This window comes from Bufo gargarizans, chromosome 6 (genome assembly GCF_014858855.1).
Source record: "Bufo gargarizans isolate SCDJY-AF-19 chromosome 6, ASM1485885v1, whole genome shotgun sequence".
Classification (NCBI taxonomy): Eukaryota; Metazoa; Chordata; class Amphibia; order Anura; family Bufonidae; genus Bufo; species Bufo gargarizans.
Window position 1 is genome coordinate 13,063,819 of NC_058085.1, and position 15,109 is coordinate 13,078,927.

The 15,109-nt window shown below is 48.6% G+C and overlaps 1 non-coding gene across 1 annotated transcript; it reads left to right on the forward strand.

Moving 5' to 3' along the window:
• Nucleotides 1-14,147: 14,147 nt before the first annotated feature.
• Nucleotides 14,148-14,335, forward strand: LOC122942726. Its single transcript, XR_006390669.1, has one exon. It is a non-coding gene; the product is annotated as a U2 spliceosomal RNA (small nuclear RNA).
• Nucleotides 14,336-15,109: the final 774 nt, after the last annotated feature.

The window sequence follows — 15,109 nt, forward strand, 5'->3', positions numbered from 1 at the left end:
TTCGGCCGAACTTCTCGAACCCGAACATCCAGGTGTTCGCTCAACTCTAGTGTTAATGTGTTTGGTGAGAAAGGATAAAGTGATGAGAGGTGTATTGATCCCAGGTAGTACAGGTAGATGTGTTAGTGTGTTAGGATATATGGATGATGTGGTGATTGTGAGTGACAATTTGGCTGCGATAAGGAGAGGAAGACTGTGGTTAGAAATGTTTTGCGGAGCATCTGCGTTTAAAGTGAATTGGAGTAAATGTGTATTTAAGTGTTTTGGGGATAAAAGTATTTGTCTTGAAGATGTGAGGAATGAAACTGGTGGAGTGAAAGTGTTAGGTATTGTTTTCAATGATGATTTAACCACTTAAGGACCACAGGTTTATACCCCCCTAGTGACCAGGCCCTTTTTTACAAATCGGCACTCCACAACTTTAGCGGTTTATTGCTCGGTCATGCAACTTACCACCCAAATGAATTTTACCTCCTTTTCTTCTCACTAATAGAGCTTTCATTTGGTGGTATTTCATTGCTGCTGACATTTTTACTTTTTTTGTTATTAATCGAAATTTAACGATTTTTTTGCAAAAAAATGACATTTATCACTTTCAGTTGTAAAATTTTGCAAAAAAAACAACATCCATATATCCATTTTTCACTAAATTTATTGTTCTACATGTCTTTGATAAAAAAAAAATGTTTGGGTAAAAAAAAAATGGTTTGGGTCAAAGTTATAGCGTTTACAAACTATGGTACAAAAATGTGAATTTCCGCTTTTTGAAGCAGCTCTGACTTTCTGAGCACCTGTCATGTTTCCTGAGGTTCTACAATGCCCAAACAGTAGAAAAACCCCACAGCATTTCGGAAAGTAGACACCCTAAGTTATTCGCTGATGGGCATAGTGAGTTCATAGAACTTTTTATTTTTTGTCACAAGTTAGCAGAAAATGCTGAATTTTTTTTAAAATTTTTTTTTTTCTTACTATGTCTCATATTCCACTAACTTGCGACAAAAAATTCTAGGAACTCGCCATGCCCCTCACGGAATACCTTGGGGTGTCTTCTTTCCAAAATGGGGTCACTTGTGGCGTAGTTATACTGCCCTGGCAATTTAGGGGCCCAAATGTGTGAGAAGTACTTTGCAATCAAAAGCTGTAAAAAATGACCGGTGAAATCCGAAAGGTGCACTTTGGAATGTGGGTCCCTTTGCCCACCTAGGCTGCAAAAAAGTGTCACACATCTGGTATCGCCGTACTCAGGAGAAGTTGGGGAATGTGTTTTGGGGTGTCATTTTACATATACCCATGCTGGGTGAGAGTAATATCTTGGCAAAAGACAACTTTTCCCATTTTTCTATACAAAGTTGGCATTTGACCAAGATATTTCTCTCACCCAGCATGGGTATATGTAAAATGACACCCCAAAACACATTCCCCAACTTCTCCTGAGTACGGCGATACCAGATGTGTCACACTTTATTGCAGCCAAGGTGGGCAAAGGGGCACATATTCCAAAGTGCACCTTTCGGATTTCGCAGGCCATTTTTTACACATTTTGATTGCAAAGTTCTTCTCACACATTTGGGCCCCTAAATTGCCAGGGCAGTATAACTACGCCACAAGTGACCCCATTTTGGAAAGAAGACACCCCAAGGTATTCCGTGAGGGGCACGGCGAGTTCCTAGAATTTTTTATTTTTTGTCACAAGTTAGCGGAAAATGATGATTTTTTTTCTTTTTTTTTTTTCTTTCAAAGTCTCATATTCCACTAACTTGCGACAAAAAAATAAAACATTCTAGGAACTCACCATGCCCCTCACGGAATACCTTGGGGTGTCTTCTTTCCAAAATGGGGTCACTTGTGGCGTAGTTATACTGCCCTGGCAATTTAGGGGCCCAAATGTGTGAGAAGTACTTTGCAATCAAAATGTGTAAAAAATGGCCTGCGAAATCCGAAAGGTGCACTTTGGAATATGTGCCCCTTTGCCCACCTTGGCTGCAAAAAAGTGTCACACATCTGGTATCACCGTACTCAGGAGAAGTTGGGGAATGTGTTTTGGGGTGTCATTTTACATATAACCATGCTGGGTGAGAGAAATATCTTGGCAAAAGACAACTTTTCAATTTTTTTTATACAAAGTTGGCATTTGACCAAGATATTTCTCTCACCCAGCATGGGTATATGTAAAATGACACCCCAAAACACATTCCCCAACTTCTCCTGAGTACGGTGATACCAGATGTGTGACACTTTTTTGCAGCCAAGGTGGGCAAAGGGGCACATATTCCAAAGTGCACCTTTCGGATTTCGCAGGCCATTTTTTACACATTTTGATTGCAAAGTACTTCTCACACATTTGGGCCCCTAAATTGCCAGGGCAGCATAACTACGCCACAAGTAACCCCATTTTGGAAAGAAGACACCCCAAGGTATTCCGTGAGGGGCACGGCGAGTTCCTAGAATTTTTTATTTTTTGTCACAAGTTAGCGGAAAATGATGATTTTTTTCTTTTTTTCTTTTTTTTCTTTCAAAGTCTCATATTCCACTAACTTGCGACAAAAAATAAAAAATTCTAGGAACTCGCCATGCCCCTCACAGAATACCTTGGGGTGTCTTCTTTCCAAAATGGGGTCACTTGTGGCGTAGTTATACTGCCCTGGCAATTTAGGGGCCCAAATGTGTGAGAAGTACTTTGCAATCAAAATCTGTAAAAAATGACCGGTGAAATCCGAAAGGTGCACTTTGGAATGTGTGCCCCTTTGCCCACCTTGGCTGCAAAAAAGTGTCACACATCTGGTATCAACGTACTCAGGAGAAGTTGGGGAATGTGTTTTGTGGTGTCATTTTACATATACCCATGCTGGGTGAGAGAAATATCTTGGCAAAAGACAACTTTTCCCATTTGTTTTATACAAAGTTGGCATTTGACCAATATATTTATCTCACCCAGCATGGGTATATGTAAAATGACACCCCAAAACACATTCCCCAACTTCTCCTGAGTACGGCGATACCAGATGTGTGACACTTTTTTGCAGCCTAGATGCGCAAAGCGGCCCAAATTCCTTTTAGGAGGGCATTTTTAGACATTTGGATCCCAGACTTCTTCTGGCTCTTTAGGGCCCCTAAAAAGCCAGGGCAGTATAAATACCCCACATGTGACCCCACTTTGGAAAGAAGACACCCCAAGGTATTCAATGAGGGGCCTGGCGAGTTCATCGAAAAAAAAATTTGGGCATAATTTAGCAAAAATTATTATTTTTTTGTTTTTTTTCTCACAAAGTGTCACTTTCCGCTAACTTAGGACAAAAATTTAAATCTTTCATGGACTCAATATGCCCCTCAGCAAATACCTTGGGGTGTCTTCTTTCCAAAATTGGGTCATTTGTGGGGTGTTTGTACTGCCCTGGCATTTAAGGGTCTACGCAATCATTACATGTATGGCCAGCATTAGGAGTTTCTGCTATTCTCCTTATATTGAGCATACAGGTAATGAGATTTTTTTTTTTCCGTTCAGCCTCTGGGCTGAAAGAAAAAAATGAACGGCACAGATTTCTTCATTCGCATCGATCAATGTGGATGAAAAAATCTCTGCCCAAAAAAAAAAAGGAGGGGAAAGGCGTCTGCCAGGACATAGGAGCTCCGCCCTACATCCATACCCACTTAGCTCGTATGCCCTGGCAAACCCGATTTCTCCATTCACATCAATCGATGTGGATGAATAAATCATTGCCGGGATTATTTTTTTTTTACATACAAAGTGTTTGCCAAAGCATAGGAACGCCGCCTCCTCCTCAGCTCGTATGCCTCAGCAAACGTATCTGTTACTGCAGAGTAGAAATCTCGTCTTGCAGCGCCGCATACACCGACTTGCGTGTAATCTGACAGCAGCGCAATGCTTCTGTCAGAATTCACATCAGTGCTGCAGCTGCTTGATCGCTTGGTCCACCTGGAAGGTAAAAAAACAAAAAAACAAAAAAGAAAAAACCAGGCCGCAACGCAATAATTTTATTAACATTAACTTTAGAGAACATTAACTTTTCTAAACTTTTGAAACAGAACAATAACTTTTTTGCTTACCGGTGATTTTTTCTTTTTTTTTTTTTTTTTTTTTTTTTTTTTTTTTACCTTTATTGGACAAACCTCTCCTTCCCCATGGGACAATGTGCAAAGCGCAAATCGCCCAAACATGTGGCGAAGTGCATTATGCACTTTGTCCCAGGTGAAAGGAGAGGTTTGTGGCAGCTCTGTGTGAAAGGGGCCTAAGACCCCTATGTGCCTGTCCTGTGTACGCAATCCCTATGCTAACAGTGTACCTGAGTGTGGAACTTGCGGAAACACTCCCCTATGCATAGGGCAGGCTGGTCAGGACAGTCAGGACAAAAAAAGGTGGTGTCACGCCTTATTCTACCCCTGCTACAGACACGACATCTTTTTCTTGTGGAACGTTGAGTTGGGGTACCAGGATAGACAGACGGGAAGTGTCTGCCATGTAGCCGGCTCACTACATCAGGGCCTTGGGGCACGGACCCTCCTGGATACAGGATTTCCGAAATGATCTCTTCCTGGAATTTTAGGAAGGATCCTGTTCTCCCAGCCTTACTGTAGAGAACAAAACTATTGTACATCGCCAATTGGATCAAATAAACAGACACCTTCTTATACCAGCGTCTGGTTCTGCGGGAAACTAAATAGGGAGCCAACATCTGGTCATTGAAGTCCACCCCTCCCATGTGAAGGTTATAGTCGTGGACAGAGAGGGGTTTCACAATGACTCCAGTTGCCCGTTCAATTTGGACAGTCGTGTCTGCGTGAATGGTGGACAGAAGGTAAACGTCCCTCTTGTCCCTCCACTTCACCGCGAGCAGTTCTTGGTCACACAAGGCAGCCCTCCCCCCCCCGTGCAAGTCGGGTACTAACGAGCCGTTGGGGGAAGCCCCGGCGACTAGGTTGCGCGGTACCACAGCATTGAATTCCGACTATATGTAAGTGCCGAAAGAGGGCCACGCTTGAGTAAAAATTGTCCACGTATAAGTGGTACCCCTTGTGGAATAAGGGTGACACCAAGTCCCAGACAATCTTGCCACTGCTCCCCAGGTAGTCAGGACATCCGACCGGCTCCAGTTTTGAGTCTTTTCCCTCATAGACCCTAAAACGATATGTATAGCCTGTGGCCCTTTCACAGAGCTTATACAGTTTGACCCCATACCGGGCGCGCTTGCTGGGGATGTACTGTTTTATGCCAAGGCGCCCGGTAAAATGTACTAGGGACTCGTCTATGCAGATGTTTTGATTAGGGGTATACGCATCTGCAAATCTGGATGACAAATGGTCTATGAGGGGCCGAATTTTGTGGAGCCGGTCATAAGCAGGGTGGCCTCTTGGATGACAGGTGCTATTGTCCGCGAAATGCATAAAGCACATGATGACCTCAAAACGTGCCCTAGACATTGCAGCAGAGAACATGGGCATGAAATGTATTGGGTCTTTAGACCAATATGACCGCAATACATTTTTTTTTGTTAGACCCATGCTGAGGATAAGGCCCAAAAAAATTTTTAACTCGGAAACTGTGACTGGTTTCCACCGGTAAGGCTGGGCATAGAAGCTTTCCGGATTGGCGGTAATAAACTGTGTGGCGTAGCGGTTGGTTTCAGCCACAACTAGGTCATAGAGATCCGCGGTGAAGAACAGCTCAAAAAACTGAAGGGCCGATCCTAAATGAGCCGTCTCCACGCGAACTCCAGACTGGGCGGTGAAAGGGGGCAGTACGGGTGCGGCGGAATCAGGGGATTGCCAATTAGGATTTGCCAGCACCTCTGGGAGACTAAGGGTTCTACGGACCTGTGAACGCGGTGGCTGTGACGGGGGAGTTATTGCACGTGCCACCGTACCAGCTGGAACTGCCCTTCTGGTGCTCGCCACTTCACCAGGGACTACGGCAGTGCTGGTAGAAGGTCCAGGCTGTGCTGCGCTGCTGGTGTATGCCGCACCATAAACAAGATCAGCGCTAGCACCACTCTGCTGCAAATGAGGATCATCATGCAGGGTAGGCAGAACTCTTACATGGGATCGGGTACGTCTGGCCGTAGCAGGGACCTCTACCTCGTCATCCTCACTAGCCGTTAGAGTGCCACTGCTGTCTACAGGTTCATATTCTGAACCACTGGATTCAGCGGATAAGGCGTCCCCATCGCTTTCATCCATCACGGTCAGAATCCTGTAGGCCTCTTCAGCGGAATACCCCTTGTTTGACATTTTGGGTTCACTAAATTTAGGGGGTATTCCTCTGAGACTACCCAGGAAAAAGAGCAAACCTGCTTAGTAAAAAGGAGTGCTTGCGAAGTAAAGCTGCGATCGCTAATAAAGATCCAAAAAGCTCAAAAGTGATCTTTTATAGCGGCGCAGCGATTTTACGGTTTTTGCAGTGATCAGAAAAAAAAAAATTCTGTCACTGCGGTGGGGCGGACTGAACGCAAGTGTGCGCACAAGATCAGGCCTGATCGGGCGAACACTGCGTTTTTTGTAGAACCTAAGGTGACCCTAATGTACTTATATAGATCTGATTGCGATCAGTATTGATCACTTACAGATACTATATAGTACTAGTGCTGATTAGCGACAGCGATGACGCTAATCAGCGACTAATCGGTGACTGCGGTGCGGTGGGCGCTAACTACCTAACAAGTAGCTAACTACCTGGCGGTGATAAGGGACCCTAACAGGGGGGGTGATCAATGACAGGGGGGTGGATAAGGGGGTGATCAGGGTGATCAGGGTGTCTAATATGGGTGATCAGGAGCTAAATAAGGGGTTAAATAAATGACAGGGTAATATCTAATGTGTAGTGTGGTGTTTGGTGCTACTTACTGAGCTGCCTGTATCCTCTGGTGGTCGATCCAAGCAAAAGGGACCACCAGAGGACCAGGCAGGAGTTATATCAGACGCTATTTTCAAAATAGCGTCTGACATAACCATTTCATTGGCCGATTCAAAAATCCACAGCCTGCCAGCCAATGATCGCGGCCGGCAGGCTGCAGATGAACTTGTGAACTGCGCGCTCCTGTGAGCGCGCGTTCACAGGAAATCTCGGCTCACGCGAGATGACGCCAATCAGCGTTAGTGTGACCTGGGAGCGCCGCAGAGATGACGCCTTTCGGCGTTAGTGTGACGGGAGGAGGTTAAAAGGGAGCGAGAGTTGGAATGAATGCGGGAGAAAGTTGGAACGTAAATTTAATTTTTGGAGGTTGAGAGACCTTTCACTTGTGAGGAAAATACTTATTATAAAAACTGTGATTTTGCCTGTTATTCTTTTTGTTGCCGGGGTGTATCCGGCATCCTCAAGAAATGTTAGGAGAGCCGAAAAATTAGTGTTCACTTTCCTTTGGGGGAGCCGCATGGAGAGGCTAAAGAGAGAACATGTGTACAAAAGGTGTGCGAATGGTGGATTAGATATGCCTTGTCTGGAAGTTTTTCTTGTTTTGAATTATATTAAGTTTTTTGTGTGCTTGGTGGGGAAGGGTAATAAGAGTGCTTGTATGGTGAGATACATGTCTGGATGGATGATGTATGGCTTGAAGTGGCGTGAAAGGGATGCAAGAGTGCCTGTGTCTTTTAAGTGTCCTCTGTGGTATGAGGTAATTGAAAGTTTTATCAGGAAGTATGATTTATTGTCAATAGGAATGGAAGAGTTCAAGGATAAGAGAAAGGTGCTAGCTAAGTTGAGAGAGAGAGAGAATGTATGTGATATAATGGGTTTAAGACCGGATATGGCCTCAACTGTGTGGAAGAAACTTGCGATACAGGGAGTGTCCAATAGGCAACGGGACATCGTATGGATGTCTTTACAAAATATTCTGCCAGTGCGGGAGGTGCAGAACAGAAGGGGCTTAGTAAGGACAGAAATGTGCCCAAGGAAAGACTGTGGAAGGTGTAAATCAGTGAGACATTTGTTGTGGGATTGTAGTTTTGCGAATGAAGTATGGAGAAAGGTGGGTGGTTTAGTTAAAGAGCTGACAGGAGTCGGGTGTATGGACTGGAAGGTGGCATTGTTTGGATTGGGTGCGTGTGATAGGAAAAATACAAGAATTTTGTGGTTTGTAATAGTATGTGTGATAGAATGCCTGTGGGACACTAGGAATATATTAGTGTTTAAGAGGGAAGAGATATAGGTGAATGAGTGTGTCAAAATATTTTTGTCGAGACTTTATGTGATTTATCTCTGGGACAGGAAACGGGATGGTGGTCTGGACTCGGAGGGAGTTTAGAAATTTAAAAAATGGAAAGCACTGATTAAGTAAATATGTGGAACACTGTTATGTTTTGATGTTGTTGCTTCTTCTAATATTTGCTTTTTCGTATGTATTGCTTTTTGTCTTAATAATAAATAAATAAAAAAATAAAAATAAAAATCTGTTCTTATCAGTCTGCCTTTTCTTGCCGGCCCAGGTCCTTGTGGGTACCCCCTGCACTCTGCCTTTGAGCATCGTTGATTTAATTCAGCTTCAGCTCACTGCTGCTATTGGGTGTAGGGCTATTCCCCAAGGAACAAGAGTGCTCTGGTCTCCGACCTCCTCTTGGCCTGTGGCTTAATAGTCTTGGTGTACGACGTTAGACAGTACTTACTTGGATCTCGACAGCCCGAATACGACGCCTGGAAGAACTTCTCCGACTGCGATTCAGGAGAAGACTTTGCGAAGACTCGACGAGGAACCCCGACGGCGAGGACTGAAGACTCCGGCCTCGGGGAACCCCGACGAGGAAAAGAGGCTCGGCGAAGCCCTCCCCCGGAAGAAGCTCCGCCCTTCCCCGGAAGAAGCTCCGCCCAGCAAGAAGACGTTCCTGGGAGACGAGGGCAGGAAGAAGGAGGAAGCCATGGCCTCTACCTCAACCTCCATCCCTCCCAAGAAGAAGACCAAGAAGACCAAAGAAGGAAGGAAGGCCACGGCAGAGACCCTCCAGGACCCTTCAGCCTCCACTTCATCGGCTGCAGACCCGGTGGCGACCGCCCCTCCGAAGCAACCAGAGGCCCAGAAGTCCGGTCCAGCCTCCCCTCCCCTGGAGCACTGGATGAGGCAGACGGTCGTCCTGAAGCTAAAGGAAGTGGACGGGAGAGCGCCGGACCTGAGCCAGGATGTGTTCGGCAAGAAGATGGTCCTGGAGCAAGGATTTGCCAAGCCGGAAGTGACGAGCATCCACTCCCTCTTCACTGGGGTGTTCTGGATAACCTTCGCTTCCGTGGCCTTCTGCCAGAGGTACTGGGAGATGGTGAAAGCCGCACAGCCGGACTCCCCGTTTCGACGCTTTGTGGGCAGCTGCCCAGTGCAGAGAGAAAAAAGGAGAGTAACCGTCGCCATGCGGAACCCACACATCCGAGGCAAGGATATTGTGACCTACCTGAAGTGTTTCTGCACCGTGATGAGGGACCCCACCCACATCCTTGACGGAAACGGCTTCTGGACTGGCAAGTGGTCAGTCATCGTCCATCTGAACAGGGACCCCACAGACCCGGACGGAGTGCAACACCTACCCCCGACCTTCTCGCTAGGCATTTCCCAAGCGCTCATCTATTACACCGACATGCCGCAGACCTGCAGGAAATGTGGCAAGAAGGGGCATAGGCTGAGTGACTGCAAGGAAGCGGCCTGCTGGATCTGTCGTGTGGCAGGGCACGAAACCTGGGACTGCCCTAAAAAAACGGCATGCAACCTGTGCGGACTGGCTTCACACATCTATAAAGACTGCCCACAAAGAGAACACACCTGGGCAGCGGTTGCAGCTGGAGCACCGGCCAGCGGGAAACCCACCGCAGCCGCACCTCCGGCAGCAACAAGACCCAAAGTGAAGGAGTCCAAACAGAAGGAGGGTAAGCAGACACCTGCCCTAGGCCACGCTCCCGCCCCTCCCCTCTCCCGGCCCCCCTCCCGCCCCGTCGTCACCACCACTGAGGACTCCCTTATCCTACTGCCCATTACCTCAGTGGCACCCCCCACCGCCCCAAGCCCAACCCGCCCCATAGTCACCACTGCAGCAGCACTAATCCCTCCTCCAGCTGCTGTAGCCCTCTCTCTGGAGGATTTTCCCCCTCTTGTCTCCCCAGAGGTCAGGAAAGGGAAGAGAAAGGAAAGGGACAGCCCCATCGCTGACCACTCCAAAAAGAAGATGGTCGAGGTAGAGGACGGGGCCTCACCCGACAAAGAGAAAACAGAGCAGCAGACGGAAGAACCGGTGGCCACCAACGAGGACCCCCAAGAGCAAACCCTCCACCCCCCCGTTAGCCTTGATGAGACCGAGGTGGAGGAAATAGTGGCCAACGGAACAACCGCCGACCCGATATGGCTACAGATAACCCTAGAGGAGATCGTAGTCAACTTTGCGCTGTTGCAGGGGCAACCCCCTGACAGCGGACAAGAGACCGAGAAGCCGCCGGACGACCGGAGTAGTAACTAAGATGTATCGTTTCCGCTAACCTCTTTCTTTCTCTCACATGATGGCGAATTTTAACCTTTTTACCATCAATGTTAGGAGCATCAGGGACAGGTTCAGACGTCAGACGGTACTAACCTTTCTTACTGCACAGGTTTACTGACGTGTTCATGTTGCAGGAGTGTTCTTTGCCCCTCTCTAGGTCACACAACCATCTGGCCAGGGAGTGGTCCCACGGCCCCTCCTACTGGTCCAGTGGTGGCGACTGTAAGTCGGCTGGGGTTGCCATCCTCCTCAGGGGAAACGCGTTCACACTTGACTCCGTCCAGGAGCTCGTCTGCGGCAGACTACTTGTCGTAGACGGCTCCTGGGCGGGAGAGCCGGTTAGGCTCATCAACGTGTACGCCCTCCCTGACAAGGGTGAGCGACTGGAGCTCTTCCAGGCCCTCCGACTGCAACTCGCCACCACTAGGACCATAGTGATGGCCGGGGATTTCAACTGCCCGATCGAGGAGGACGGACGCAGCTCCGGGACGTCAAGCAAGCTTGATGTCACTTCCAAACTGCTTATTGAGATGGTGACCGAGGCACGTCTGCAGGACGTTGTGGGATCCATGGGGAAAGGCTCCATTAATTACACGTGGAGCCGACCCAATGGCTCACTTCGTTCTCGGATCGACTTTGTGTTTACCTCTCGGGCAGTCAGGCAGTGTAGGCACTCTATGGTCCCTTGCTTCTTCTCCGATCACAGGGCCATTCGGGTCCAGTGCACCCTGGGCACGGGGTTTCCCCCCGGCCGAGGGTCCTGGAAACTGAACTGCGCCCTGCTGAATCGCGAGGATGTGCTTGCGGAACTTAGAGAGGTCTACATAGCCTGGCGGAGTGTCAAATGCTTGTTCAAACAGACTAGTGACTGGTGGGAGTATGTTAAAGTCCAGTTTCGTTGTTTCTTTCAGGCCAAGCAACAACACCAGGCGTGTGAGAAAAAGAGGGCCTTCAGAGCGCTGCAGCGTGAGCTGCGGTCCCTGCAAGACCTTCACCGGTGCGGCTGGAGCGTTAGAGAGCAGCTGGAGGGGGCCAAAAAGAACCTGAAAAGGCACTTTGAGGAGGAATCCAAGCTAATCGTCTTCCGTTCCAAAGTGGAAAACCTGGATAAGGATGAGAAGTGTAACTCGTTCTTTTTCAGGAAACTCCACGCCGGCCACACGCCCCTGAACGAACTTCGAGACAAAGACGGCAACATACGTTCGGGGAAGGAGGAAGTAATGGGAGTCGTCACAGACTACTACAGCGACCTCTACTCCCTGAGGAACACCGACCAGAAGGCCGCCGATAAATTCCTGTCAGGTATCACTAACCATCTTGATCCGGCAGATGCGGAGGCCATGGATGACCCTCTGACGGTGGGGGAGGTGCTCTCTGCCGCTAGATCCTTTAGGTCCGGCAGGACCCCGGGCAGTGACGGCCTCCCAGCGGAGCTCTATGTAGCGCTGGGGGACCTGATCTGTCCGGACCTGTTGGAACTCTATGAGGAGATGGTGGTGGAGGGTACAATGCCCCCATCCTTGAGGGAAGGAATGATCACGATCCTGTATAAGTGGAAGGGGGAGAGATGTGACCTGAAAAACTGGCGTCCCATCTCTCTCCTGAACGTGGACTACAAGATCCTCGCCAAGGTACTGGCCAACCGGCTGAAGGTCGTCATCGGCGGAATCGTCCACCCGGACCAGACCTGCGGCATTCCCGGCCGCAGGATCGCAGACAGCCTTGCTCTTGTGAGAGACACGGTGCACTACATCCAGGACCGCCGTGTTCATGCCGCCCTGGTCAGCCTGGACCAGGAGAAGGCATTCCACCGGGTCTCTCATGAGCTTATGGGCAAGGCGCTGCGCAGGCTAGGTCTAGGCAGGAGGTTCTGTTCTTTTGTTGACCTGATGTATTTTGACATTTGCAGCACGGTGTTGGTGAACGGCTGGAAGACTGACCCCTTCTCGATTCACTCAGGGGTCAGACAAGGCTGCCCTCTTTCACCTCTCCTTTTTGTTTGTGTTATAGAATCCTTCGCGGAGTCTATCCGGCAGAATAGAGAGATATGAGGGATCACCGCACCAGGACCTGGACACTACGAGGTCAAGTGCTCGCTGTACATGGATGATGTGACAGTCTTCTGCGCTGATCGGCGTTCGGTGACTGCACTCGTCCAGACCTGCGAGGAGTTCGGACAAGCTTCAGGGGCCAAAGTCAACTGCGGCAAGTCAGAAGCCATGCTCTTCAGGGACTGGCAACTGGCCTCTTCTGCCCCCTTCCCAATTACCATCAAATCGGGCTTCATCAAAATTCTGGGAGTCTGCTTCGGGAAGGAAGGCGCAGCCCTCAAGTCTTGGGAAGAGCGCTTGGCCAAAGTCAACCAAAGAATCGGACTGTGGAGCATTAGACACCTCACGATTGAGGGCAAAGCACTCGTCCTGCGAAATGAAGTTTTGCCTGTGCTCCAATACACCGCACAGGCATGGCCCCCTCTTGCCACCGTTTCCAAAGCCATCACCAGGACAGTGTTTCGCTTCATCTGGGGATCTAAGATGGACAGAGTGAAACGAGCCATCATGTACAAAGAGCCCAGCAAGGGCATTCCAGACCTGCCCACTTTAATGCGGATCGCCTTTGTTTGTGACAGCGTTCGTCGGACTCTGAGAACTTCTAACGGCTCTGCGGGCAAGGCTATGTCCCGCTTTTTCCTCCTGCCTCTCTGGAGGGGCATGGGCTGGGACAAGTGGGACTGCTCCATCCCTTACAACTGGCACGCTCCCTGGTTCTATGGGGACGTCGTCAGGTTTGTGAGGGAACACCAACTGGAGGGCCTCAAACCCGACTTGTGGAAGCCAAAAACTATCCACAAGCTCATCAGAGCAAAGGACGTGGTGGAGTCAATTCCAGGGATCCAGGACGACACCGTAGAGACAGTTTGGACTAATGTGTCGTCAAACAGGTTGACCAACGGGCATAAGGACTTGTCATGGATGGCCATTCAGGGCGGACTGCCCATCCGGTCATTCATGCATACTCGCAATCTGTGCAAAACCAGGTACTGCCCCAGGTGCCCTTTCGTGGAGGAAACATCTTATCACCTGTTTTGGGAGTGCCCCTTTGCACAGCGCCTGTTGGATGCCCTGGAACATGAACTCAAAGACTCTGTGCCCAGGAACAGCCTGCAATGCACTTCGGTGCTGTACGGACTATTTCCTGGGATTCATACTGTTGGAGCCATCCAGGAGGCCTGGCGCCTTATGAACTGTTTTAAGGACGCTATTTGGTTTGCTAGGAACCGGCTCATCCTCAGGAGGGAGAACAAGTCCGTCCTGGACTGCCGCAGACTTATCCATAGTCTGTTGCAGGACTACAACATCTCGGACGTTGACTAAGAAGAAGAGGAATAAACCCCTCTCCTTCCCCCCTCTCCCCCCGTTTGTATTTGTCCTCTCAATAAAGCTTCGGGCATGTGATTCCCCCTCCCTACCCCCTCCTTCCCACTTCCTCTCCCCTCATCACTGTCTTAATGCTTTGCTGGGAGGTTTTTGTGATTGAATAGGTATGCTAGTGTAGCATCCATTGCGATGTATAGTGTAGGGTAGCCTGTACTTTACATAACAATGCCTTGCTCGCAAAGACGAATACGTGTAATTTATTATGTACTGATTTGTGGCCTGTGCTGCGACACAGTACTAACGTATGTATGTATGACGACTGATTGTAATAAAGGTGTTTCAATCAAAAATCTGTTCTTATCAGTTTAATATCTGATACGTCCCCTATCTGGGGACCATATATTAAATGGATTTTCCGAACAGGGAGATGGAAAAAGAGCTTGCTCTCTCCACTCCACGCCTTGACCTGGTATTGCAGTACCCCCAGGACCGGTGCACCCTTTCGATTCCAGTATAAAAAAACAGAATGAAATTGAGTGATGGATTTCACGGATCCTTCCAGCAAGCGAGTGGAAAGTTGCTGTGCCCTGCTGCTGCCTCAGGAGTCTGCACTTTAGCTTCTCCTTCCTCTGTGAGGGCTGTGCTGTGCTGCTTTCTGCATCCCTGCAGCTGCATCTAGCCTGCTGCTGTCAATCTCTTAATTGCATCACCTGTGTGTGGGTGGGTTTGTTCCAGCACCAAGCAACCCAGCCAGCCATTCAGTCACCTCTCCTCACAGTCCAAATCCAATTAAGATTGATGGCTTAATTGTTGTGTTCATTGGCTTATTACCTGAATGAAGTGTTTGGATATCCCCTGAATGCAGTTTTTGGACCTCCACTCACTCCACGCACCTTGGTTTTGATTTGGGCCTGTTGTGCACACCTGGGCAGTCTGCTGAGTTGTTCCTTAGAATTGACCCTTTTGTAGCAAGTTTGCTTGATGTAACCAATTTTGCTTCCCTAGTGCTTTATTAAATAAGTAAAGCTTGTTTGCCTGTGTCTCCCTCTGGTGGATCTTTTAAACTGGGTGACTTGTAGGCTAAAATGTAGTCCAGCACTTCCTATGTATCAGCAACAGCTGGGCCTACCTTGTCTGGCCAATGGACGGAACACTGCACGTGTCACAAGAGGCTTGTCAGGTCAGAGGTCAAGTAAGGTCAGGTCAGTGGATGACATCACAAGGGCCCTGATGGAACACTCAACAATGGGGCCATGACATCACAATCAACAGTGCCC